Source organism: Cupressus sempervirens, chromosome 8 (genome assembly GCF_028749045.1).
Source record: "Cupressus sempervirens isolate cs-2001-9-10 chromosome 8, ASM2874904v1, whole genome shotgun sequence".
NCBI lineage: Eukaryota > Viridiplantae > Streptophyta > Pinopsida > Cupressales > Cupressaceae > Cupressus > Cupressus sempervirens.
The window spans coordinates 2,066,247-2,093,570 of record NC_143125.1 but is presented as its reverse complement, the minus strand read 5'-3'; positions in this window follow the sequence as shown (position 1 = coordinate 2,093,570).

Sequence of the window (27,324 nt, the reverse complement as noted above, 5' to 3'; positions counted from 1 at the left end):
TTTTGCAGGTAAGTGTATGTCAACAGTAATAAATGGGATAGAAGCAGGGTCCCGTGACGCTCCAGGCTTTTCATTGACATCAGAATCCATGTGAACGGATGTGAGATCAGTAGGTGCAATGACATTCCTTTGTGCTTGATCACGAGTAGGAGGAGACGTATTTCTTTCACCGTCAATGTCTGCTGACTGAAATTGAATTTGTGGAATCTGATTTGACCTGTCTGAGTATCATGGAGGCTTTGCAAGATAATGTTTAGAGACCTACGCATTGTGTCAGACCCACGAACTCCCTCAGACCCACCTCAGTTGGGAATACCGTAGTCATAAAAAAGATCACAGTCTTGCATTGAGACAGAGCCCACAGATGTGGGATGTATTTGCCCTGCTAGTAGTGTGTTATAACAATCAGATGAATGATTGTGTTGGGAAAAATCCTCATTGTGAGAGGAGTACTTTGTATGGTTTGCATCACTGCCACTGGCAGCATTTCCTGATTCAATTGATTGTGATAAGGAGGGAAGAGGAGCTAAAACAGAGATGGGTCTATATGGAATAGTGTTAGAAACTGTTTGTGGATACAATCTAATGTTCTTTTGTGCAGAGATGGGCACATATTCTAGGTCTGAGATTTCTATTATTTGCAAAGCTAGGAATGTCGTCTCATTGAAATAATATCTTTACTTCAAACAACTATCCACTAGGTCCAAAATTCTGAAACCAAATTGATCCTCTCCATAATCAACGAAAATTCTCTTTTGTGATTTAAAATCTAATTTTCTTCTCTTTTCTTTGGCAACATGTACATAGGCTTCACACCCAAAGACTCGAAGATGATAGTATAATATTTATCTTCCTTGTCATTCCTCTTCTAGGATTCTGAAGTTCAACCTTGATGAAGGGCTCAAATTAATCATATACACGACTATATTACATGCTTCAACCCTTCCCAAACTTGTGTTTGAAAGCATACACCGAGCTTTCTCAAATATTGTCCTATTTACCCTTTCCACTGCCCCATTTTCTTGAGGGGTGTAGGGGACAAATTTCACCCTACGAATACCATTATTTGCACAATAATTATCAAACTCCAGCGAACAAAACTCAACTCCATTATTTGTGACCTCTTTGGTTTTCAACAAGAGCTTTGAAAAGTTTGAATCTAACAAAGACTTTAGATTTATTGGCCATCATATATATCCAAACTTTCCTAGTAAATCATCAAGGAAAGTGACAAAAAGTTTTACACCTCCAAAGAACTTACCTCAGTAGGACTGAAGACATCCAAGTGCACAAGTTCCAATGATCTTGCCTTCATGTCATGCCAATCTTTCAAGAAGTTGACCCCCTTTTTCTTGTCGTAAAGACAATGTTCACAAAAATCCATATGTACTGATTGGAGACGTGGTAGTTGATCCCTTTTGAGCATTACCTCAAGGCCTTTTGTGCTCATGTGACCTAATCTTTGATGCCAAAGTGTCAATTCACTTCCCACGACTGGCATAACAATGCCTACTTTGGAAGGATTTTCAAAGATAAAGACTACCAACTTTATTGCCCTTGGCAATGACCCTTAAACCCTTGGTGGCATTCAAAGTATCCGGATGAAAGAATGGATGATATCTTTGTGCAAAAATCTTACTAACAAACACCATATTTTTCCTCAACTTGGGAACATGACGAACATCCTTTAACAACCATTGACCTCCATTTTCCAGCTGTAACAAAATGTCACCTTTGCCAACTATTTCTCAAGATTTGTTGTCTCCAAGAAATACCTCTCCAAATTATCCTTTATGGTAATCTGTGAAACAATCCGTATACAAAGTGGCATGAAAGAAGGCTTTGGAATCTATCACCCAAGAATCTGATTTGGAGTCACTTGTAGAAAGAATTAAAATAGTTTCATCTTTCTCATAGGTTGTATTTGCTTCAATATTTCTCACTTCTTCTTGTGCTTTCTTGTAAGCCTTACAATTTCACTTTAATTGGCTAGACTTACCACAAAACCAACACTCTCCATTTCTACCTCCTCACTTTGATCGAATGGGTGACTTAGACTTCCTTTGATTGTAATAATGATTACCTCTATGATGGCTTCTTCCCCTTTGCTCGTTGCTAACCATGGTGAGAGCATCACCTAATGAGGAGTCTTTGTTACTCCTCCTCATGTCTTCACTTAGTAAAGTGGCAACAACTTCATCGTACACCAACTTTGTCTTTGTGGAGTTTGAAGTTCTTACTATTGTAACTATGGGATCCCAACTATCAAGTAAGGAACACAACAAGATGATGACTTTGGCTTCATCATTTTAAGTCATACTAACCAAGGTTGCTTGACATAATAAAGTGTTCAAATCATTTATATGATTTGACATCGTAGTCCCTTCCTTCACTTTCAACTTGTAAAGCTTCTTCATAATGAAGAATTTGTTTACAGTAGATGTTGTCTCATGCATGCTTTAATTTTTTTTCCAAACTTCTTTTGTTGTCTTTTTATTCAAAACATTGAACAAGACATTTTGCGATGTCGAGAGAAAGGTTGATGCCATTGCTTTATCATTAGTGTTTTTCCAATCTTCATTCGTCATTGAAGTTGGTTTCTTACTTTTTCTTTCAATTGCAATTGACAAGTCTTGCTTAATCAGCAAGGAGTGCATTTGCACTTTTCACAAGATGAAGTTCTTGCCTACAAATTTCTCCACTTTCGCATCCTCCATCTTTCTGAAAATTCAACACCAATTTCCAATTTGCACAACTTGTGCTCTAATACCAATTCAAAGGAAAAAAAAAAATCAACAAATGCAAATACAATTCTACAATGGCAGAATGGGGGAGTGAGATAGTGTGACTATACTAATGTTAACTTTTATTCTTCTAGATTAAATTTGACAACCATCTGCATGTCAAAAGTTTAAATTTTATTATAAATAGAATATTATTTTTAAAATAATTTAATAAATACCACATAAAATATACATATAAATTATTATATTTAGACATATAAATCATCCATTTTTTAAGCAATTAAAATAAAAAGCTTAAATGAAAAAAAAAAAGAAATATAAATAATTTTAGATATAGTAAATGAAATTATAATTATTTTGTAGTAGATATCTATCAACATTTCTTGAAAGAGATTTATTTAAGATATTCTAGATATGTAGTTAAATCCTGATATTCACATCACAATATCCTATCATGTTTTGTTTTCATTGTGCGTCTACTACTGAAATGCAGTTCAAACGAGCCCCTGACCTATGAGATTCGCTATCAACTAATTATGACTTTGTAAAAGCTTCTACTGAAATTAGGAGCTTACACTATCCAAGGTTAATTTTTCCACGATTTAAAATAGAAGAAACTTGGACATGATAGAAGATTATACACGAAATATCAGAGCAGATGACTGTGACGTTGTATGCACATTTTTATGTGAACAATTGGAATATCGAAACGACAACAAATTACAGGTCATATAAATCATATAAATGAAGAGAGTCATTTATACAATGTTGAGAATCAGCTGTACAGTCGACCAGCTACTTTCTACTCTACAAGCGTACATATATAACTAAGATTTAATTTTTATTTAAACGAGTTTTTGAAGGAATGTGTGGTATAGTTTCCTGTCCAAACCTTACCGTTAACTACCAACACTTCCCATGTTGTTGTGTGTTTAAATTTTTATTTATTTTTCATTTAACAATTAGGGCTGGACGGCGGCGGACCAAGGTAGTTTGTCGTGTACACACAAATTATGCCCAAGTTGTTCCACGGCGGCCTCAAGTAAAAGATTCTGATTCCAGATTTTTGTGCTTGCCCGTTGTTTAACACCATTTGTACGAACATGCCTCGTTTAATCAATTGAAAATTAAGTTTTCCATTCACTAATAATAAATAAAAACAAAAGGTCTCAATCAAAAATCAAATCTTTCATTTTTAAATTAATTAATAATAAGCACGTGGAAGATAATATGGTAGATTTTTATGTTAAGTACAATGTACATGTAGCTTCTTAAGAATAACAATAAAAGGGACGGGGCTATTCTCCAACAAAATGTACTTATGAATAAAATTTTAAAAAATTGAAAATATGGATTTGTTGAAATTTTCAATATTTGTCTTTCACGATATGTATGTTTTGTAATTGAAAACAACAAATAATTGAGAAAGTATTTTTAGAGATTTGAAGATAAAAATTTATTGACTTTTGGTGCATTCTGTTTGGAGCATAGCCAACACCCAACAAAAGGGACTAGTCATTTATGATCATATACAACTTGATAGATAGGCAGAGGACAAAAAATAAATGCACAGAACAATACGATGTGCTGCCGTACAATAAACTATGTTATATTTCATTTCACCGTAATATCAAATGAGTACATACAACTTTTTATAAGAAAGCATACAATATTCTAGAGAAATCTACTATTAGTCGAGAAGATGAAACATCTACAAACTTCTAGAAAAATATTACAGCCGACTCTTTGAAAAAACCCTAAACCTAAACCTAACAATCTAGAAGCATAGTTTAAAATGAGAGATCTAGAACTCTCGATGAGAAGAAGCGATAAATGAAGTAGTTGGAGTAGGTAAGGGCAGGGAAGATTAAACTAACAGCTGGAAGCCTACATCACCAACACTCCCCCTTAATCTTCACTGCCATGTATGTCTGTAATACCAATACTTTCTCGAAGATATTCAAAGACATTCTTTGCAAGAGGCTTTGTGAAAATGTCTGCCAATTGTTCTTTGAACCTGCAAAACTTAAGACATATGTCACCATTGTTCACTAATTCACGAATATAATGATATCTTATATCTATATGTTTACTACATTGATGAAAGACGTGATTTTTCGATAAAGCAATTGTAAAATTATTATCACAATATATTCTTGTAGGTTCTTCTTGTGGATGCTTCAAGTCTGAAAGTACTCTTCTCATCCATATTGCTTGACAGGCTGCTGATGTTGCTGCAACATATTCTGCTTTAGCTGATGATAAAGTCACAATTGGTTGCTCCTTTGATGCCCACGAAATAGCTCCTGACCCTAGGTGAAAGATATGTCCTGAAGTGCTTCTTTTATCATCAAAGCTACCTGTCCAGTCACTATCTGTATAGCCAATCAGCTTGTAATGATCTGAATGTGCATATAAGATCCCAAAGTTCTTTGTTCCAGCTATATACCTCAGAATCCTCTTTCTAGCTTTCCAATGAGTTTCTTTTGGTTTATCCATGAATCTTGAAATGAGACTAACTCCATGCATTATATTTGGTCTTGTAGTTGTCAAATATAAAAGGCTGCCAACTAATCTTTTGAATAAAGTTGAGTCTACATTAGGACTTTCATCCTTCTTGCTAAGTTTTATACCCAACGCAACTGGTGTAGGGGTTGAATTCACATTTATCATTTTAAATCTTTTCAACAAATCAGTAACATACTTACTTTGACAAATGAAAATGCCTTGATCATTTTGATTTACTTGTATCCCAAGAAAATATCTCATGATTCCCAAATCAGTCATATCAAATTCATTTTTCATGGCTACCTTGAAATTGTTAATTGACATATTACCTGTGAATATCAAATCATCTACATATAAGAAAACTATTAATATTTCTCCTTCATTGTTCACTTTGACATACAAATTTGGTTCATAGCCATACTTACTAAAACCATTATTCACAAAATAAGAGTCTATTATGCTATACCAAGCTCTGAGAGCTTGCTTCAAACCATATAGTGCCTTCTTCAGCTTGTATACCTTATGTTCTTCTCCCAAAATTTCATATCCCGGTGGTTGTTTTATATACACTTCTTCTTCTAAAATGTTATTCAAGAATGTTGATTTCACATCCATTTGATAAACCTTCCAATGATTTTGAGCTACAATGGATAAAATCATTCTAATAGTGTCTAATCTTGCCACAGGTGCAAATGTCTCATTATAGTCTATACCTGGTTGTTGTGTGAAGCCTTTGGCTACTAGCCTTGCCTTGTGTTTCTCTACTTTTCCATCAGCATTATATTTTGTTTTATATACCCACTTAACTCCAATCACATCCTTGCCTTTAGGAAGATCTACTAAATCCCAAGTATCATTCTTTTCTATTGACTGAATTTCTTCATCCATGGCTGAAATCCATTTGTCGTCTTTAATAGCTTCTTCAAAATAAATTGGATCAGCATGTGCTAAGAGTGCAAAATTAATGCTTAAGTCATCATTTTCAGCCTCTTGTAATTCATCATATATATCTCTAAGACTTCGTGTCTTCCTTGAAGTATTTATAATTCTTGATCTTAATGAAGCAAGTGTTGGATTAGATGATTCACTGCTATTAATGCTTGCTGGAGTAGTAGTGTTTTGAGTGGTAGGTGCCCTTGTAGGTGTTTTAGGAACATTTGTTTGTGTTGTAAAATGCACATCTTGAGTTTCATTTTCTTCATTTTCTTGTGGAACACTAGCTGCAACTGTAGTTGACTTATCCAAGCTACCATCCCATACTTCTTCTTCTACAAACTCAACATCACGACTTATTATTAACTTCTTTGTGATAGGATTGTATAGCCTATATGCCTTGGATTGTTCACTATATCCCACAAATATGCACTTCTCTCCTCTATCATCTAATTTTTGTCTCACTTCTTGAGGTACCAATGAGTATGCCACACAACCAAACACTCTCAAATGTGCTATATTGTGCTTCCTTTTGCTCCAAGCTTCTTCAGGTGTTTTATTTATTACTACTTTTGTTGGACATCTATTTAGTATGTATGTTGAACATGCAACTGCTTCAGCCCAATACTCATTTGGCAAGTGTTTTTCTTTTAACATACTCCTTGTCATCTCCATAATTGTTCTATTTTTTCTTTCTGCTACTCCATTTTGTTGTGGAGTGTACCTTGCTGTAAATTGTTTCCATATGCCATTTTTTTTGCAAAAATTCAAAAAATCATTTCATATGTATTCTCCACCTTGATTAGTTCTTAATGTTTTAATAGAGTATCCACTTTCTTTCTCAACTTTTGCCTTGAATTCTTTAAAGACAGCAAATACATCTGATTTATACTTCACAAAATAAACCCAAACTTTTCTACTGAAATCATCAATAAATGTCAAGAAATAAAGTTTTCCACTTAAGGATGGTGTTTGCATTGGCCCACAAAGATCTGAATGGACTATCTCAAGTGGATGTTTTTCTCTATAAGACTTTTCAACTAAAATTTTTTCTCTATGTTGCTTTGCCAAAATACAACTCTCACATGTTGTCTTAAGTGGCTCTATTGATGGCAACCCATAGACCATTTGTTTCTTATGTAAGAGTTGTAACCCTTTAAAGTTTAAATGACCAAACCTTAAATGCCATAGCCAAGATTCATTTTTGTGGAAAGCTTTGAATGCAGATTCAACTACTTTTTGCAATTCATTTAGCTCTAAGAATAATTCACTTTGGATTTTAAGTGGGAACGTTCTATTTTGAGTCATTTCAACTTTTGCAATCAACCTATTGCTTGGTCTTTTATCTAGAATCACACATTCACCATTTTCAAAATGTATTCTATATCCCTTTTGTACTAGTTGTCCAATGCTTATGAGATTGTGTTGCAATCCGGGAACATAATATACATCAAGAATTTCCTTTTCTTCACCTTTCTTAGTTCTTATACTAATTGACCCTTTTTCCCATGACTGAGATTTGATGATCATTCCCCAACTTAACCTCTGATTTTACTGATTCATCTATTGTTCAGAATATCTCCTTAGACCCACTCATATGGTTACTACAACCACTATCTAAGAACCATACTTCTTTAGAACTCTCTTGTGCAACATTACATGTTATGAAGATGGTGTTTTGCTCACTAGTGTTGGGCTGACTTTCATTTGTAAAATGTGCCTTTTGCCTATTCATGTCATATTATCTTTTTCTACACTCAGATGCAAAATGTCCAAATTTATTACAATAATGACATTGGATGTTAGATTTGTCATACCTTTCTCCTTGATGATGGTTGCTCCCCCTTCCTCTTGTTGATGTGAAATTGGTTTGTGAGCTTGATCCTGGCCTTCTACTCTCAAATTGTGGATTTTCTCTTCCTCCTCTTGGTGTAAAACGTCCTCTACCTCTATTGTGATATGATCTTCCTCTTGTTCTTCCAAATGAAAGTTGAGTCTTGAAAGCATTCTCTAATGATGAAGTTCCCGAACGATTCAACCTTTGTTCATGTGATAAGAGAGAACCCATTAACTCATCTATTTATAGCAAGGAGAGATCCTTAGATTCTTCAATGGCTGCAACTCTTGAATCAAACTTTTTTGTAGACTTCTAAGTATTTTCTCTACAACTTGTTGATCCCCAAGGGTTTCTCCATATGATCTAATCTGATTTACTATCCCCATTGTTTGAGTGAAAAATGAATCTATTGAATCTAAATCTTTCATTTGTAAATTTTCAAAATCTCTTCTAAGATTTTGTAACTTTGAAGTTTTTACCTTTCCTGTGCCCTGGTATGTTGATTGCAAGTTGTCCCATGCATGCTTTAAGCTTGTGGCGGTAGCTACCTTTGGAAATATTGCTTCCTCCACTGCCTGCTGAATAAAGAACAGTGCCTTAGCATCCTTTTTCCTATTTTCCTTTAATAAATCCTTTTCAGCTTGTGAAAGAGCTTGATATGCCTGTTGGTCTGCTGCTTCAAGGAACCCACTTTCAACTAAATCCCAAACATCTTGAGAACGAAAAAAGTGTTTTCATTTTGATGCTCCAATAATCATAATTTTTGCCATTAAAAGTAGGAATTTGTGGCTGTGAAATACTTCCACTGGTTCCTGCCATGATTTAATAGTAGAACTTTCTAACTTGTAACCACTACAAACCCTTTCTCTTTCTTCCTCACATAGAAACTATGATCTCCTCCTTAGATCTTTTTTCTCTCATTTGCCCTTCACCCACAATGACATCTGTCCATAAAAACAATGCCCAGAATTTCTACGACTTTGATACCAATCTGATGGATAGGCAGAGGACAAAAAATAAACGCACAGAACAATACGATGTGCTGCCGCACAATAAACTATGTTATATTTCATTCCACCATAATATCAAATGAGTAGATACAACTTTTTATAATAAAGCATACAATATTCTAGAGAAATCTACTATTAGCTGAGAAGATGAAACATCTACAAACTTCTAGAAAAATATTACAACCGACTCTTTGAAAAAACCCTAGACCTAAACCTAACAATCTAGAAGCATAGTTTAAAATGAGAGATCTAGAACTCTCAATGAGAAGAAGCAATAAATGAAGTAGTTGGAGTAGGTAAGGGTAGGGAAGATTAAACTGACAGCTGGAAGCCTACATCACCAACACAACTTGCAATTTCTATAGCAATAATATATATTAGTAATTGCACCTCAGCAAGGTGCAATGGTTACACCAATTAAAAGATATATCTAAGAAATATTTTAAAGGGTAGGAAGAAAAGTTGGACAAATTTTAATTTATGTAAAAAAAATCAATGTAAATCTTATAGTCTGATAACCTTGATGGTAATAGTACATAGCAAGTTAATGGTTTTTGCATTTTGAATTGAACAATTCACAAAATGTTCTATATTCATGAACAAAGAATAGATGATTGAAGACCTCTTTGACTATTTGTTCATGACTTTTTGAATCTTAACACACATTAACAAGTATCAAATGGAAACTAACTTAGAATATAGCCATTTGATAACCATGAATTCTTTCAAAATTGGCATGTCAGATAACGTTTTATAGGCTATACATAAATAAAATAAAATAATAATATTATATTCTATCAAAATACTATCTTATAATCATATACATAACAACAATAAAGAACATAGATCATGCATTTTATTTTTAGAGGAATGTATAACAATAATAATTATATATTTATTCATCTAATATTGTCCTATGGGGGAATCTCCTTTATGGTGGAGCAAAAACAATGTCCTTAAGAAAGGGAGCAAATTATTTCTTAGTAATAAGAAGAAAGGTAGTATGTAGAGAGCTTGTCAAATAAGGTGTTGTAAAAAAATGGTGGAGAGCGTCACCAGATGAGAAGTCTTTGTTACTCCTCCTCCTGTCTTCACTTAGTAAAGTGGCAACAACTTCATTGTAGACTAGCTTTTGTCTTTGTGGAGTTTGAAGTTCTTACTATTGTAACTACGGGATCCCAATTGTCAAGTAAGGAACACAACAAGATGATGACTTTTGCTTCATCATTTTAAGTCATACTAATTGAGGTTGCTTGACATAATAAAGTGTTCAAATCATTTATATGATTTGACATCGTAGTCCCTTCCTTCATTTTCAACTTGTAAAGCTTCTTCATAATGAAGAATTTGTTTATAGCAAACGTTGTCTCATACATGCTTTAAATTTTTTTCCAAACTTCTTTTGTTGTCCTTTTATTCAAAACATTGAACAAGACATTTTGCAATAGTGAGAGAAAGATTGATGTCATTGCTTTATCATCAGTCTTTTTCCAAAAATTCAACACCGATTTCCAATCTGCACAACTAGTGCTCTAATACCAATTGAAAGGATTTAATTGTGAAAGGGAAAAAAACCAAAAAATGTAAATACAATTCGACAAGAAAGAAAAAACCAATATTTATCTTGGTTCACCACAATAGTGGCTACGTACAGACTCCACAATAGTGGCTACGTACAAACTGTAGAGTATTGTATTGATATATAAAAGATGTTTACAAATGAGTAGGAGCAGCATATAAATAGGCTGCAATAACATTACATGTGAAAAGTCCCATGAAACAAAGAGACACAAGATTGGAGGGAAAAACACCTATGACCATTGGCCTTCACATATCAACACTCTTCCTATAGAGGATTACAACATACATAGTATGATCCAGAATCTCAAAGAAGAAATAAAACACATAGTTATACATTCTAAAAGATTTTATTAAAAAGACATATTCTTGATAATCTATGCAAAACAAATAATGGTACAAAATCTTTCCAGACATGATTGTATACCTCCAATATGAAATTTGTATTATCATCATAACTTCAATTTATCTTTCACCACTTTCTTTCATATCTAAGTCTTTAAAAGCATGATCCTTAGAACCCAATTGCAGAGAAATCCCTAGCCCATTGATTAGAAGACTTTTTAATCTTTTAGGTCAACCTTAAGAAAAAACAAAAGAAAAATCTAAGATCCCTAAAACAATTTTTCTTCAAGAAATAGTAATTTTATATAGAGGAAAAGAAAAGATCAATGTTAGGCATAGGCCTAGATTTTGATGATGGTGGACTCCTCGAGATCACTGTAACCATCTGGAAGCTATAAATTTATATATGGACTTTTGGAACTGATAAAGAAAGAGGATTAATTTAGGTGGTGCACATAATCTATAGCTGTAATAGTCAAAGTCTTCCAGTTGTAAAATGTAAAAGATAAGAAGAAATTCAAATTACCTAAAGTGGAACATAACTTGTTTGTGAATGAAAAAACTAGTTTCGCCAAGGAATCCATTGAGCAATCTAAAACACACAAATGAATCGAAGAATCCAACATGGATACAAAGATACACAAAACAAGTAGAGGATTTAGAGAAATTAGCATATATTCCAAACTTCCAGGGAAAATCACATTGAATCTGAATACAGATTACTAAAACTAATTTAAATGTGTTAGCATGCTTACTTTTAGTTTCTGCAATGTTAAAATAGGTTAGCTTTAAGCTCAGATCAAGGAAACCCCAATTTCAAAGGATCAAATCCAAATAAGAAAGCCCCCATAAAGCAGATGGGAGCTGGGAAGACAGATTGAAAATAAACCCAAATGAAAGCACCAATATTCAAAAAAGAACAACCAAACTATAAATGAAATAGGTCCACATTACATATAGGAAGGATTGGAGGATGATAACATAAATATAAGATCACCGGAGCAACAATTGAATGCAGCAATAAATTGTTGATATAAATGAAGTCTGAATAAATCTTAGATTCATATTCATATTCTTTTGCTTGTGATCCAGCACCTGCTTTGATTTGCAATGGCATTTGCGTCTATAAATCTTCTTCCATAACAACGTCATTGCACTTTGGACACCTTCTGTCAAAGAGAACACATATAACATTCAAATTAGCCATAGAATGTAGACATAGCTGAGAAATATACTGAAATTAGAGAACGCTTAACATGTTTATATATAAAGAAGAAAGAATAAACAATATTCTCTTATTCTTTGTTTTTTGGTGTGAAAAATTATTTCCAATGACACAAGTGTGAAGATATTTTTTTTGTTATATTCGTTACTGTGATTCTCGGTCGTATCCTAAACATGTTTGCTATGAACTTGCAGCGGATTTTCGTAAGTACCATGATAGTGTAGCATGGAAATAAAACATTTGATTAAGTTTCACCCTGTTTTGGAATATATATATATATATATATATATATATATATATATATATATATATATATATATATATATAATTCGTATTTCTTTCATATGGCGATGTTGGGAAACAAAATTGCATAGTAGAAATGAAGTGAATATCTGATATCATTAAGTTAAAGTTTGAGATAATTTTGTCGAAGAATAATTAGATTAAAAAGATTAAGTAATTGTTTTATTTCTTGATCAAAAATAGTGATAAAATTTCAAAGAAATATTATCTATGATAAGTGTTTATTATTGTACTGTAATTTTTTTGAATAGTATATTTTCTATTAATTATAATATTAAATTATATATTCACAAAATGATAGATTCTAGTTGCAATAAATATTTACTAAATTATTTTTATGGCAAATAAAATAAATATCAGTGAAATGATCAAAATATCCACTACAAAATAATTATAATTTAATTTACTATTTGACATGTAGATGGTTGTGAAATTTAACCTAGAAGGATAAAAGTTAATAACATGCTCACACCATCCCTTATGCGATTGTAGAATGTGCATTAATAAATAAATTAATATATACTAGCATAGATATCTTACATAAATCTAAAAAAATGCCGATAGATATCCACTGCAAAATTATTAAAATTTAATTTGCTACACCTAAAACATCTGATTAAGTTTCACCCTGTTTTGGAATATATATATATACACACACACACATACACACACACACACATCTATTATGTTTTACCCTGTTTTGAAATATATGTGTGTGTGTGTGTGTATTTCTCTGTGTGTATATGTCTACATACATATGTATGTATGTATACATATATGTATATGTATGTATGTATTTATGTATGTATGTATATGTCTGTGTGTGTGTGTATATATATATATATATATATATATATATTTTTTTTTTTTTTTAATTCATTTTTTTTTTCATATAGTGATGTTGGGAAACAAAATTGCATAGGAGAAATGAAGTGGAAATCTGATATCAAGTTAAAGTTAAAGATTATTTTGTCAAAGAATAATTAGATTAAAAAAATTAAGGAATTATTTTATTTCTTGATAAAAAATAGTGATAAATTTACAAAGTAATATTATCTATGATAAGTGTTTATTATTGTACTTTTTTTATGAATAGTATATTTTGTATTAATTATAATATTAAATTATATATACACAAAATGATGTCCCTAGTTGTAATAAACATTCACTAAATTATTTTTATGGCAAATAAAATACATATCAATGAAATGACCAATATCCACTACAAAATAATTATAATTTAATTTACTACATCTAAAATTATTTATATTGACTTTATTTTTATTTATTTAATTTTTTACCAACTTAATTTTTTATTTTAATTTCTAAAAAAAAAAAGATTATCTCCAAATATTATAATTTAAACAAATATTTTATGTGATATTTATTAAATCATTTTTAAAATGTATTCTATTTATAATAAGATTTAAACTTTTGTCATATAGATGGTTGTCAAATTTAACCTAAAAGAATAAAAGTTAACATTAACATGCTCACACCATTCATTGCCATTGTAGAATGTGCATTAATAAATCAATTAACATATGTAACTAAATAAATTTATCTAAAGAAATCCCAATAGATATCCACTACATAATAATTATAATTTAATTTACTACATCTAAAACAATTTTTATTTTTTTTATCTCCATTTATTTAGTTTTTTACTAACTTAAGCTTTTTATTTTTATTACTAAAAAATTGGATGTTTCATATCTCCAAATATTATAATTTAAATAAATATTTTATATGGTATTTATTAAATTATTTTTAAAAGTATATTCTATTTATAATAAAATTTTAAACTTTTGACATATAGATGGTTGTCAAATTTAACCTAGAAGAATAAAAGTTAACATTAACACATTCACACCATCCCACTCCACCCATTCTACCATTGTAGAATGCCTATTGACATTAATAAATCAATTAACATATATAACTAAATAAGCTATAACTAAAATACTCCTAAATAAGCTATAACTAAAATACTCCTAAATAAACTATAACTAAAATACTCCTAAATTTAGTTAAAAAATACTTTAGCTTCTAATAAAATCCTATTTTGTTGTGAAATCATTTTCTAAATCGAGTAATTTTAAAATATATTCAAGAAATATTTTAAATTAAATTTATGTTTATAATATAATTTATAAAGGCATTTACTTTTAAGATATAAATATTTGTGTACTTTAATTAGTTCATTTACATACTAATATGATTAAGATTGATATGATTTTATTGAAAGGATAAGAATGCAAAAAAGTTAGTCTTATTATTTAAGGATACTATTATTTTAAAAAATCTTTTATTCTTGATCATTGTTCAAAGTAATCACAACATTATTTTTTACATAAATATTTTGGATCACTTAGAGATCTCTATTACGAATATGACAAATAGATTCATTAGTTAGTTTGGAGACTAGAAATGTCATAAATATTGATAAGATAAGGAATTGTAATAAAAATTTGTTTTAAAGATGAAATTTTTATACAATTATTAATAAAATGATAAACATGTTTATTGAAAGGATAAGAATGCAAAAAATTTAGTCTCATTATTTAAGAATACTATTAATTTAAAAAAATCTTTTATTCTTGACCATCGTTCAAAGTAATCACAACATTATTTTTTACATAAATATAATGGATCACTTAGAGATCCCTATTATGAATATGACAAATAGATCCATTAGTTAGTTTTAAGACTAGAAATGTCATAAATATTGACAAGATAAAGAATTGTAATAAAAAAAAATTTTAAAAGATGAAATTTTTATACAATTATTAATAAAATGATAAACATGTTTATACATATATTATGTGTGAAACAAGACTAAATTATGATCATGTAATAGGTGGAAAAGAGACAAATTTATGAATGATAGAACAAAAAGATAATAAAATATTTATTAAAAAAAATGAAAAATGATTAAAATAATCAAAGAAGGGGGATGAGAAGGTGAAGGATGGAAAGGGAGAGGGGGTAGAGGAGGTGGAGGAGGAGAAGATGGTGGAGGAGGAGGAGGAAGGGGAGAAGAGGATGAGGTGGTGGAGAAGAAGAATGAGAAGCAACATCAGGAGTACTTTATTGTGAGCATGAGGTTGTCTCATACTCACACTAAAGTTAGGGCTAAACGTACCATCCAAAAAAGTTAGCACCTATAATTAGATTCTTTATTAGGCCCCAATTTTGCACTTTGAAGACTTCACGTTAGTTGTGCTTAATCCAACAACATAGCCTTGGTTATTTAGACATCTGCATTTTATCCTCAACTATGTTTCAATTTGGCTCCATTTTTTAGTGGGAAGAGGATTCCTCAATGTTTTTCCGTAAGTTAAAGCCAAGGGTCCATCTTGTAGATTTATCAGGATTTCTAAATCCATGTTGGCCTCTTTCAATTTTTGAGCTAAAATATGTTGTGAGAGATATAAAAGAAACCTATCTCTCCTCATTTTAAGAAGCATGATCAAGATTTCAAGTGTCCTACAACTTTCCATCCAAACACTCAATATCAAGTCCCGAGAATTTGTAATGTCCCCATCTCTTTAGCCTCTCAATAGATTTCTTAGCCTTTCGTCCTTTGAAGACTAAGTGGAAATAATTAAATTGATTTCTTATAAAGTCATTAAATACTTTTTTTTTTAAAATTAAAAGAGATGACTTTATATTTAATTAATTTAATATTAGGGAATCATCGAGAAGCATAGCTTATCTATTGTTGGAAACGAGGAAGCTTTCAAAATAGTGCGATAAGATAACACTTATGATTCTTCTAGAAGGGGGGGTAGGAATAATATAAATAGAGGAGAGAGCCTCATGGGAAGGCATCCAGATTTGTTATTGACATTTGCCTATGTATTTGTGGAGCCAAGTGCTTGCAGATAATCAATTTTTCTTTGGGAACGAAAACTCCCAATGATAGCAATTTTGAGGTTGTGAAACATCACTTGAATTATTGCCAATTGGAGGTGGTATTATAGTCACTTCATTGTGCTGAATTTGTGGCCATGGGTCAGGTGTAAAGAGCAAGAATAAGTAGGGCATTTGCTACAGGAGCTTGTTGCAGGAACACTGTATTATCTTGTCATTAGGGCATACTACCTGGAGATATTGATTGCATTATCAATAGAGACTCAAAGCGACTTCAAAAACCAGGTTTCTCTTGTTTATTCATGCATATTATATGCTACTACTGTAGGTGTCAATCTTTATTAGAATTAAGCATTTATTTATATATATGATACCAGAGTTTGGATTTGATATTAGTTTGTATTCAAATCTTGTAAAGATATATTGGTTGTAGATGCATCCTTTTCTCTTAGTGCATTAATAGGTGAAAGGAAGGATTATATTCATTGTGCATCTTGTAACCATTTACTACCAGTAGAAAATTAGGGTAATTTGTGATCAATTTGAGCAAGGCTCATTACAAAATTCTTCAAGTAGCAAAGTAATTTCAAAGGAACTCTTCTCCAATGTAAATTTTTTTTCTCCCATGACACCTAAGGAGAGAAGTTATCAATCAATCAAGAAGATCTTTTTGTTCATCCATGTGCATTTCATTCATCTATTATTCAAGGAAAGAGTTTATCAAGCATACAACATTGAAGATCTTGGAGACGCATGCGCAAATCCATGCATTTGTAAAAGGTACCTAGATTTTGTCCTACATTTTGAGGTTCAAAAACTACAATTCAAGATAGAAACAAGTATCTTCATAAATATGAGAGATCTTAATATATGTTTATCAAGGTATGTTATAAGGTAGATGTGATTTTTTCCTTTACATTTACATGTTTTCCTTTAATGTGATTTCATTTATGTTTCATGGTTGATTCCTTAACAAGGGTTTGCCCAAGGAAACCCCCTTTCAACCAAACAATTTTATGTTTTTTTTGCATGGGAATAGGTGACAAATAAATGATCACAAACATAGAAATTACAAGATCAAGTGAACTGTGTGGGAAAGTTCAAGAAAAATTAATAGGTGTATAGAGAGCCAACCAATCTATAACTAGGTACAAAATTCTAAAAGGAATTCTATACCCTCCATTTTTTCTTCAAATTGAAATCATAAAACATACCTATTTTCTAATTGTTGTTTTATGTCACTACATATTAGTGTTTTTTTTTGTTTTTTTAAATATATTAATCTTGTTGATTTTTCTTACTTAGACATCTATCATGTATTACTTAGCCATATCTCATATATCACAATTCATTATGAGTGAACTTCTCATTTAGTACTTAAGTCTTACTTGAGCCTATTGGGTCATCTTCCTTATAGTTATGCAATTCGGAAAGGATGGATTGTCTCTTTATAACAATCCATACCATCACTTTTCTTGTTGTACAAAAATGATCAAAGCAAGTAGAAAAAAATTGTATTTCATCGAAACAAATATTCATTCCAATTCAAAATATCAATGTTCCATTAGTTCAAATCCAAACTTTCATGATAATGTATGCATACTTTTAGTCAACATATTTTTAATTCTTGCATTCAAAATAATCAATTGTTCATAAAATTAACAAATAGGTAGATCCATTGACCTACATCTAACATATATGGATATACTAGAATACTACTAGTCTTGAAAAGGATTGACCAATTGAAGATGATTGTTTCTGAAGTAACTTAAAACATACAACATAATTATAAAACTAATAAATGAATATATAGAGCCAATAATATCAAATTTCCAACCATGAACTAAAACATTTAAATAAATAAAAATGATCTAAAATTTCACAAGTTCCCCAATATCTCTATCTTTACCTCAACTACTATATCTTCATGCACTACATCCTTCCTAGTTATGCTATCACTTTCTATTATTTTGGGTTGCATGTCCATAATTTCCTTTTTAAATATCAAGAGGTTTTTTATTAAGTACTTCAAGCTCTCCATTGTTTCTTCATTTACTTTGTAATAAATAGTGTCCTCTCTATTTTTTTCTTGAAAGCATGAGAAACATCAATTCTTTTACGTAACATATTTGTATCTTGTTCAAATAACTCTACCTACAGAATAGAGTACAAGTTATTCTTCATATCTTGGTTACCTTGTTGAGAAAGGCTTTTGTTATCTGAAATTATAGATAATCAATTATAGAGATGTTTCATTTTAGCATATCCACCTATGTCCTAGATTCATTCTCTTCATTATTGTTGATTATTCACTCATTAATCAAAAGGTCCATAATAACTTCCTATAACTCATGGAAAATCACTGACAAATTATTTCTCTCCTTCTTTACATTATGTAAATCATTATTGCAAAGATTTATTTTCTTTGAAATTAGAGTGCATGCTCTTTTAGAATCTTCAATATACAAAATTATATCACTTATAAATTTACATCACTAATTATCCATTGCCATTGTTAGAGATTGACACCTTTCAATTTAGTCAATTTATTATGATCTAATTGATGAACATGGATTCTCAAGATTTTCTTGGCATGCTAATAATTCATGTCCAATAGGGACTTAATAAATGAAGTTAAAGATACAAGCTTGCTTTACAAAACTAAATTTTTCTTCACCTCAATTTAAGCCTTTATAAAAATACACTCATACCAAAATTTGTATGATATATATTTCCCTCAACAATGAGTAGACCCTTATCTACTCTACTCAAGTTGAAGTATGATCTGTTACTTTTATCTCAACATAATCTCTAATAAGATCAATAATTTTCAAGAATTTCTATTTAGATTTTGGATCAAAACTCATTCTAGACATTATCTTGGCCTTGTTTAATTTAGGACTATCTTGCAAAAGCATAGCCACTATATCCATCATTGTATCTAGTTTTCAAGTATATCAAAGTAGCAAGAACATAATCACCAAGCATGGACAAATTGAGATATCACAAAATATGTTGGACATATTACCTCCTCCAATTTTCTAGAATACTAAAAAATCATTTTCTTGCACAAAACCAACAATAGGTAGCAGTTTCTAAGGGATAGGAGAAACATGATCAAAAGTTTCCTTGTCAACATTTTGTTTTGAAGATGTAGGCGCATTTTTTTCTCCATATTACCTCTCTCTCCATCTCCCCTAGTTACTTTCTTGCACAATAATAATAAAATTGTATAACCCTTTGAGGTAGGAGGACTTTGTAGCAACTCCTTTAATGTAGAAAAACTAAGACACTATTTTTTCTTCTTCTCAAGGCATCTATATCACCTCGCCAGGGAACCCAAAATAAATTAACCTAAAGTTTCACTTAGTTTTCCAAAAAGAAAATTTAAGATAATAATTAAACAACAATGGATATAATATGGCGGAAGCATTAACTCACATACATAATAGCCATCATAAAATAGATTACATCTTGTTGGTGTAAATAACTATTCAGTATTTACACTTACTTAAGTTTACTTAGGTTAATGCATTATTTTATTATTTCTTAAGTAAGACACTTAGGATTTTGCATACTCTTATGAGTTGTCATGTTGACAACACTGGAGTAAGTAACTCTAATTCAACACATGGTGTCTATAACACTAGAGTTTGCATAATTAACTGAGTTGTCATGTAGACAACACAATTATTTGCACTCTTAATTAAGCACATGGTATCTACAATATAATTTTGTGTGCTAAACCTTTGTAGGCTTATCCTCTCAACATCGCACTTACTCTTGTGCTCAATGGAGGATAATCCACATCTGGTGGACATGTGCTTAGTTGTAAGACTTATCAGTATGTTGATTCCTAGGCATTCTAGATGCATCATAGAGTCCTTTATATACAGGCAGCTCTAGTGTACTTATCATATCAATTACAATGAATTGAATATCATATCATCATTCTAATCATACTCTTTTTAATCTACGACTGTGCTTGTGCTTGAGTTCCTTGGTCTAGTATGAATTTTGTCCTAAGGAAAATTCTTACATGGTATCAGAGCTATACCAAATTGATACACATCTCTTAAGGATCCCATGACATTGAATCACATTTAAATAAGTTTTATTAATATTAAATCTAATACGTGCAAAAAATCCACATCAAAGAATTATTACAAGTACAATTCAAATTCAATAAAATATAATTACATAAGATGCTAGTTGACATAACTAGAATGCATGATCATCTATTGTAGAAGTCATAGGGTATGAAAAGCTCAAAGAATATACGTCATAAATTAAAAAGTCATCTCATAAGATCTCTGATAAAAAAAATAGTATAACAGAATATAACCATCCATTGGAAACACAAAATCAGAAAGAAAGGATCAACTGCAAAGGTACATCCAACAATGGCATTCAACGATCGAATCTCAATGATATAAGAAAAATGCACTACCACTCAACCTCATGGAGCCTAACTTGCCCACTCCCACCGTGCTAAGGACATAAACTTGAGTCCCATACAGAAATCAATCCACAAGTCATAACCAACATCTGGGTCAAGAAAACACCTGAAAGCAAACTATCTTAAAGGTACCAGGACACAAGTATCATCTAATCCTAAAGGCAACAAAGACATGTAGGAAATCTACTATGCAAGTGGGCAAGTTTGATTGCATGAGCTAACTTTAAGGTTATCTTAGTAGCCTCTTTGGACTATGGCCCCCTGGTGTCTCTATGTGGCACCAGTATCCTTTCATACAGATAAGGCATACTAACGAAGCAAGGTCACAACCAAGCATCCTCTTTACTCCCATCCTAGCCTGTACTAGCACTTGAGGCATGGATGAGGAAAACATTGACTCTTATTAATTCACTTTATTCTCATTTAATAAAATTTGATCACTTATTAAAACAGCTTACAATGGGTTACCCACGTAACCACTTTGGGCTCCGGCCTCCATTGCAAGCCACTTCCCAATGTACACATAGATTACCTACCATAGGCTCATAAGAGAATAACTCATAAGATCACAATTTTCACCCCAATCCTTTACAAGTGACTAAAAAGAACCTATAAATAAAATACAATTTTCACCTCTGTCCTTTACAAGCAATTGGAAAGCACCTAAAGACCAATATCAATATCACCTCAGTCCTCTACAAACAACTAGAAAGCACCAAAAGATAAAATACAATAATGACCTCATTCCTATATAAGAAAATGGAAATCATCAAAAGATAATTGATCAAAGACTCAAAGGCTACACCAGTAAAGTCGTACCATTCACCTCAGTTCAACACAAGAAACTAGAAAGCACTATAAACATCTGATCAAAACCATCATAGAAAACACATGACACATCATCGTGGTTAGGTATAAAAGGTTGTATACAAAACATTATCATGACATCACCAAAATAGTAACTCTCAGCCTCTAGTAGACATCCAAAACTAGTCAATACTCTAAGGTAAAACCCAAACCCAACATTAGTAAACCACACATCACATAAAGTACAAAATAATGTAACTTTCATAACTCAATTAGGTTCTGAAAACATAAAAGTTCAATTTTCACTAAAGGTTTTCAAGTTTCCATTTTATTTTCAAGTATTACATTTTGATAGGTTTTTTTTCTTGATTTCAACTAGGGTTCATGTTTTTTTTCATTTTTTCCAAAAGTAATCATAATTGATAAAGTTTTTCTTTTACATTCCTAAAAGAAATAAAAATCAAATTTGTATAAATTGAATCCATCTTTTAGAAATGACATTTCTAATTCTCAAATGGAAGGTACTCTTAAAACAAATAAAAAACATGTCTATTAGAATAATTACAATTATAACACCTTATAATTTAATACTATTATTAAAATTTGTCAAGTATTATTAAATTATTAATACTGATAATTATTAAATTTCTAATTAAATAATATATAATATATTATTTATTAGCAATAATAATTATTAAATTAACTATTATAATAATATTAATAAAATAATAATAATCTTTATTACAATTAATATTTAAAATAATTATAAACTATATTAAAAAATTAAATAATAACAAAAACTATATTAAAATAATTTTTAATTCATTAAATATTATAAAGGGAAATCACAAATTCCAACATGCAATGTATTATCACATAACCCGTAACGTGGGGAAGTCGCATAGCAACTTGGATGCCAAGGGCAGCCACTACCTTAACAATGTCCATTGCCTTGGCAACATGCACTAGTACGACAATTGTTGCTTTTGCAATCACTACTCTTACAACCGAGGGGAGTTCACAATGTCTCTCCCCTTTTATTATTATTTTAATATTAATAATTAGAAAAACATAGCTCCCCCCCCCCCCCCCCGCCCCCCTAGTAAATTCACAATTTGAATTTGCAATGATAAAAACAATAGTATGAAATTTAATGTGTGTGTGTGTATATATATATGTATGTATGTATTTATGTATGTATGTATGTATATATATTATACTATAGTAAATTCATTTAGTATGGTAATATATATATATATATATATATATATATATATATATATATATTTTTTTTTTTTTTTTCATAGTTGATCTTATACGGAAGTTACGAACAACCAAACAAACTTAACAATTCTATTTTCGGCATTCTTTCTTAAACACCATCCCAAATCCCAAGAAAACAATTACAAATTTATAAAATCTACCAAACAAGGGTTTTAATTCCTCAATTCATTCATAGATGTTTTTGAAAATGAAGAACAATAAAAACAAAAACAAGGGTTTCAACCCGATTGAACTTCTGAAAATAGATCCATAAGAAAACATGGAAAAGATAGAGAAATCAAATAACAAAAACTATTGCACAAAACTCACGAGATCGTACCTAGATCTGATGCTAAACAACAAACACACGGAGCTCACAAGTAATTCTCCTTCTTTTGAAAACCTTCTTCTCAAAAATTTGCTCCTCCAAATCTTGATGTGGAGAAATGAACTCTAATTTCCTAATAAGAGCTTTCCCCAAATTAGGGCTTCGATTTAGCAATCACGCGAAACCCTTTTTCCTTTATTATTTTATTATTTTAATTTCATGCACAACTTTTACAATTTTAATTAAAATAATATTTATTAAATTAATTCTTTTCTCTCTTTTACTAAATCCTAAGACGTTTTTAAATCAAATATTTATTAATTTAACTAATAACATTATTTAGAGGTTATTATTAAAATAAAACTCTTAAATAATTATTATTATATTTAATTAATATATTTACGCTAAAATCTAGACTTAATTAAATGTTTTAAATTTAATTCTTTATTTAATTATTTTCTCAATTAATTAAATATAATTAGATATTGAATTTTCTTTATAAAATTTCCATTAAATGAAATCATTAAATTATCTTTTAACTTGATTTAATTATAATAGAAATCACAATAGACCCACAAAGCCAAATACAAAAACTCAACTACAAGACAAAGAACATAATCAAACTCCTAGGTCAAAATCAAAAATTTATGTCACTTGATGAATTCAGATGGGTAAACAACTCAGATACTTGTCCTACTTTCTAGAACAATTGGCTTAGGTTAGGGTTTCAACAATTGGCTTAAGAATGATCTCCCCACTTTTACCATTGAGATACTATGATAGGGCATGCTCATCCTGGCAATTCATGGAAATCGATGCCCAGTAGCTACAATCTGCATAAAATCTAAGCATGTACATACACATGAATTTGAACTAAACAAGAAATGGTGGGGAGTGGTGCATTGTGTAGATCTCGACTAGTAGGTGACTATGACTCCCTTCCTTAACCACATTAGAAACATCAAACATAAAGTAAAACATACAAGTACACCATACACATGCAAGTATGGGGTAGGCATTACATCCACCACCCCTAGACTTAGGTTTACTCCTAGAAGCCTACAAGAAAGATAAAACTAAAGCATTCACTATGTGGATCCCATAGGACTCTTTCCCCTTGTAGGAAGATAAGACTCCACTAAAAACACCCAAGCAAGAATTAAAAAATGCCCACAAGTCAATTGAAGGCATACTGCCATAAAGCACAAACATAAAAAAATATGTCTGAAATCCAACTCATAAGAGTTTTTCAATTTTTTTCCTTTTTCTATGTTTCATGAAATCGAGTATGAAGTTTCCAAGTGTTCAAGTTGTAAAAGATACATAACATTGTTTAAGTTATTTTTCAATTTAACTACTTTACAACTAGTGGTGCTCCAATATATCCAGAGCTCCCAATGTAGAAACTTGGACTCTAATACCAAATGTAAGGCCCCACTAGCAAACCCAAAAGAAATTAACCTAAAGTTTCACTAAGTTTGTCAAACATTTTTTTTAAGATAATAATTAAACAACAACAGATATAATATAGTGGAAGCATTAACTCACATACATAAAAACCATCATAAAACTAATTACATCTCTTAAGGGTCTCATGATGTTGAATCACATTTAAATGTTCTTTATGAATACTAAATCTGATACACAACAAATCCACATCAAAGAATTATTACAAGTACAATTCTAATTCAATAAAATATAATTACATAAGATGTCACTTGGCATAACTAGGATGCATGCTCATCCATTGTACAAGTCATGGGGTATGAAAAGCTCAAAGAATATACATCATAAATAAAATGCATTATCTCATAAGATCTCTAATAAAAATATAGTATAACAAAATATAACCATCCATCAGAAACAAAAAAATTAGAAAGAAAGGGTCAACTACACAGGTACATCCAGCAACGACATCCAATGGTCGGGTCTCAATGGTATAAGAAAAATGCACTACCACCCAACCTCATGGAACCTAAATGGCCTACTCCCACTCTATTGAGGAGATAAACTCAAGTCCCCTATGGAAATCAATCCATAATTCATAACCAACATATAGATCAAGAAATCACTTAAAAGAAAGTTATCTCGAAGGTACCAAGACACAAGTATCATCTAATCCCAGAGGGAACAAGGACACGTAGGAAATCCAATATGCAAGTGGGCAAGTGTCATTGCATTAGCCAATTCTAAGGGTACCCTAGAAGCCTCTCTAGACTTCCGCTCCTAGGGTCTCTATGTGGCACCTATATCCTCTCATATAGTTAAGGCTTACTAACGAAGCAAGGTTGCAACCAAGCATCCTCTCTACTCCCATCCTAGCCTATACTAGTATTTGAGGTATGGGTGAGGAAAGAATTGACTCTTATTAATTTATTTTATTCTCATTTAATGAAATTTTATCACTTATTAAAACAACTTACAATGGGTTACCCAGTCAGCCACTCTTGGCTCCGGCATCCATTACAAGTCACTTCCCAACGTACACATAGATTACCTAACCTAGGATCATAAAAGAATAAATCATAGGATCACAATTTTCACCTCAGTCCTTTACAAGTGACTGGAAAACACCTATAGATAAAACACAGTAATCACCTCAATCCTTTACAAGCAATTGGAAAGCACTTCTTGTTCTCTTTACTACATTATAGGTTATGTTTTCTACATCAAAAGTTGTCTTATTTGACCAATTGAGATGTGGAAAATATATGACGGAGATGTTTTGATAGATCTCATTAACCATAACTAAAGCATAGCCAATTAAATTTTCAAAAATAGAAAGGCCCACTTCAAAGGCTTTCTCTTGATACAACATTAACCACATGTAATCTATCTTTGATCTTTTGCACCTCCTTGATATACACATAATATTGATAGTAATCTTCTATTTTGGGTTGATGGAGATACAAATTAACTCCATGAAAATGGTCATAGATACATGATATTAAGAGCCATAATAGGCCTTTCATCATAGAAATAGAAAATTGAGCTTTTATAGATATTTTTATGTCGTCTTGACAATCTCATTGCTCTTAAAATCGAAATATGTTAGCTAAATCAATAATGAGTATCCATGTTTCTTTATTTTTTTCTACACATTTACATTCAGCTTTTCCATTTACAAACATTCTTTTAGGAATGCAAAGTAATTAGGAACATATTTAAGCAATTTACATGGAGCATTTTTAAAAGCCCAAATTCTCAAACATGACAAACTATTAAAATAAATAAAATAACTACCATATTGACTTAATAAGAGTGCAACTTTAAGGGAAAACATTTTTTCTAGGGAGCCTTCAGTTTTTTATATATATCCACAAAATTGCAACATTCATGCAAAGATAATTTTTCATCCCTACTTTCTTTTATAGATGTGATAAATATCCATGCACAAGTTTGTCTCTTAGCATGGATTCTATGGTTTGCAAACAAGTCAAGATAAATTATTTACTTCCAAGGATGTATGTCAATGCTGATGACAGATGAAACCCTTCCTCTATAATAGCTAGCTAGCTTCTCATACTAATAAGGGCTCATCAACTTTTCGAAGACAATGTAATAACTATTGAAACACATAGTTATTATGAACTCACACATCTAGAAAGAAAATTTCTTTGAGCTTTCACTCTCCACTACACATTGTAATATGATCATTGGATAAGAGATTCATTGAAAAAAGGGTCTATTTTTAGAGTTGAAGGACTATTAGACTTTCCTTTCCTCTTAACCCCTAGCTAGCCACTTGTAATTTGAATCAAATACCAAAAAAATTTGTATGAAATAATATGTTTGGAATACAATATTGGTTGGAACATGGATATGCTAGCCATGTGTTTTATTCATAACAGGTTTCGTCTTTGATGAAAACATATGTTCTTGTGTTCATTATAGATAAATATTTTGTACATTATAGAGGTTTATTGAGTTGAAAAAGTTGGCATAGAATGGCTTAAGCTATGTGAGCTTAGGATTATGTTCATGGATGAGTATAGATGCTACATCTATGTTCTATTAAGTTTATGTTGAGTATTGGATGAGTTATAGTTCATTTGGTACACAGTGGTAGAAATTCAATGTGTAGGAAATATTGACAAAGATAGCTATT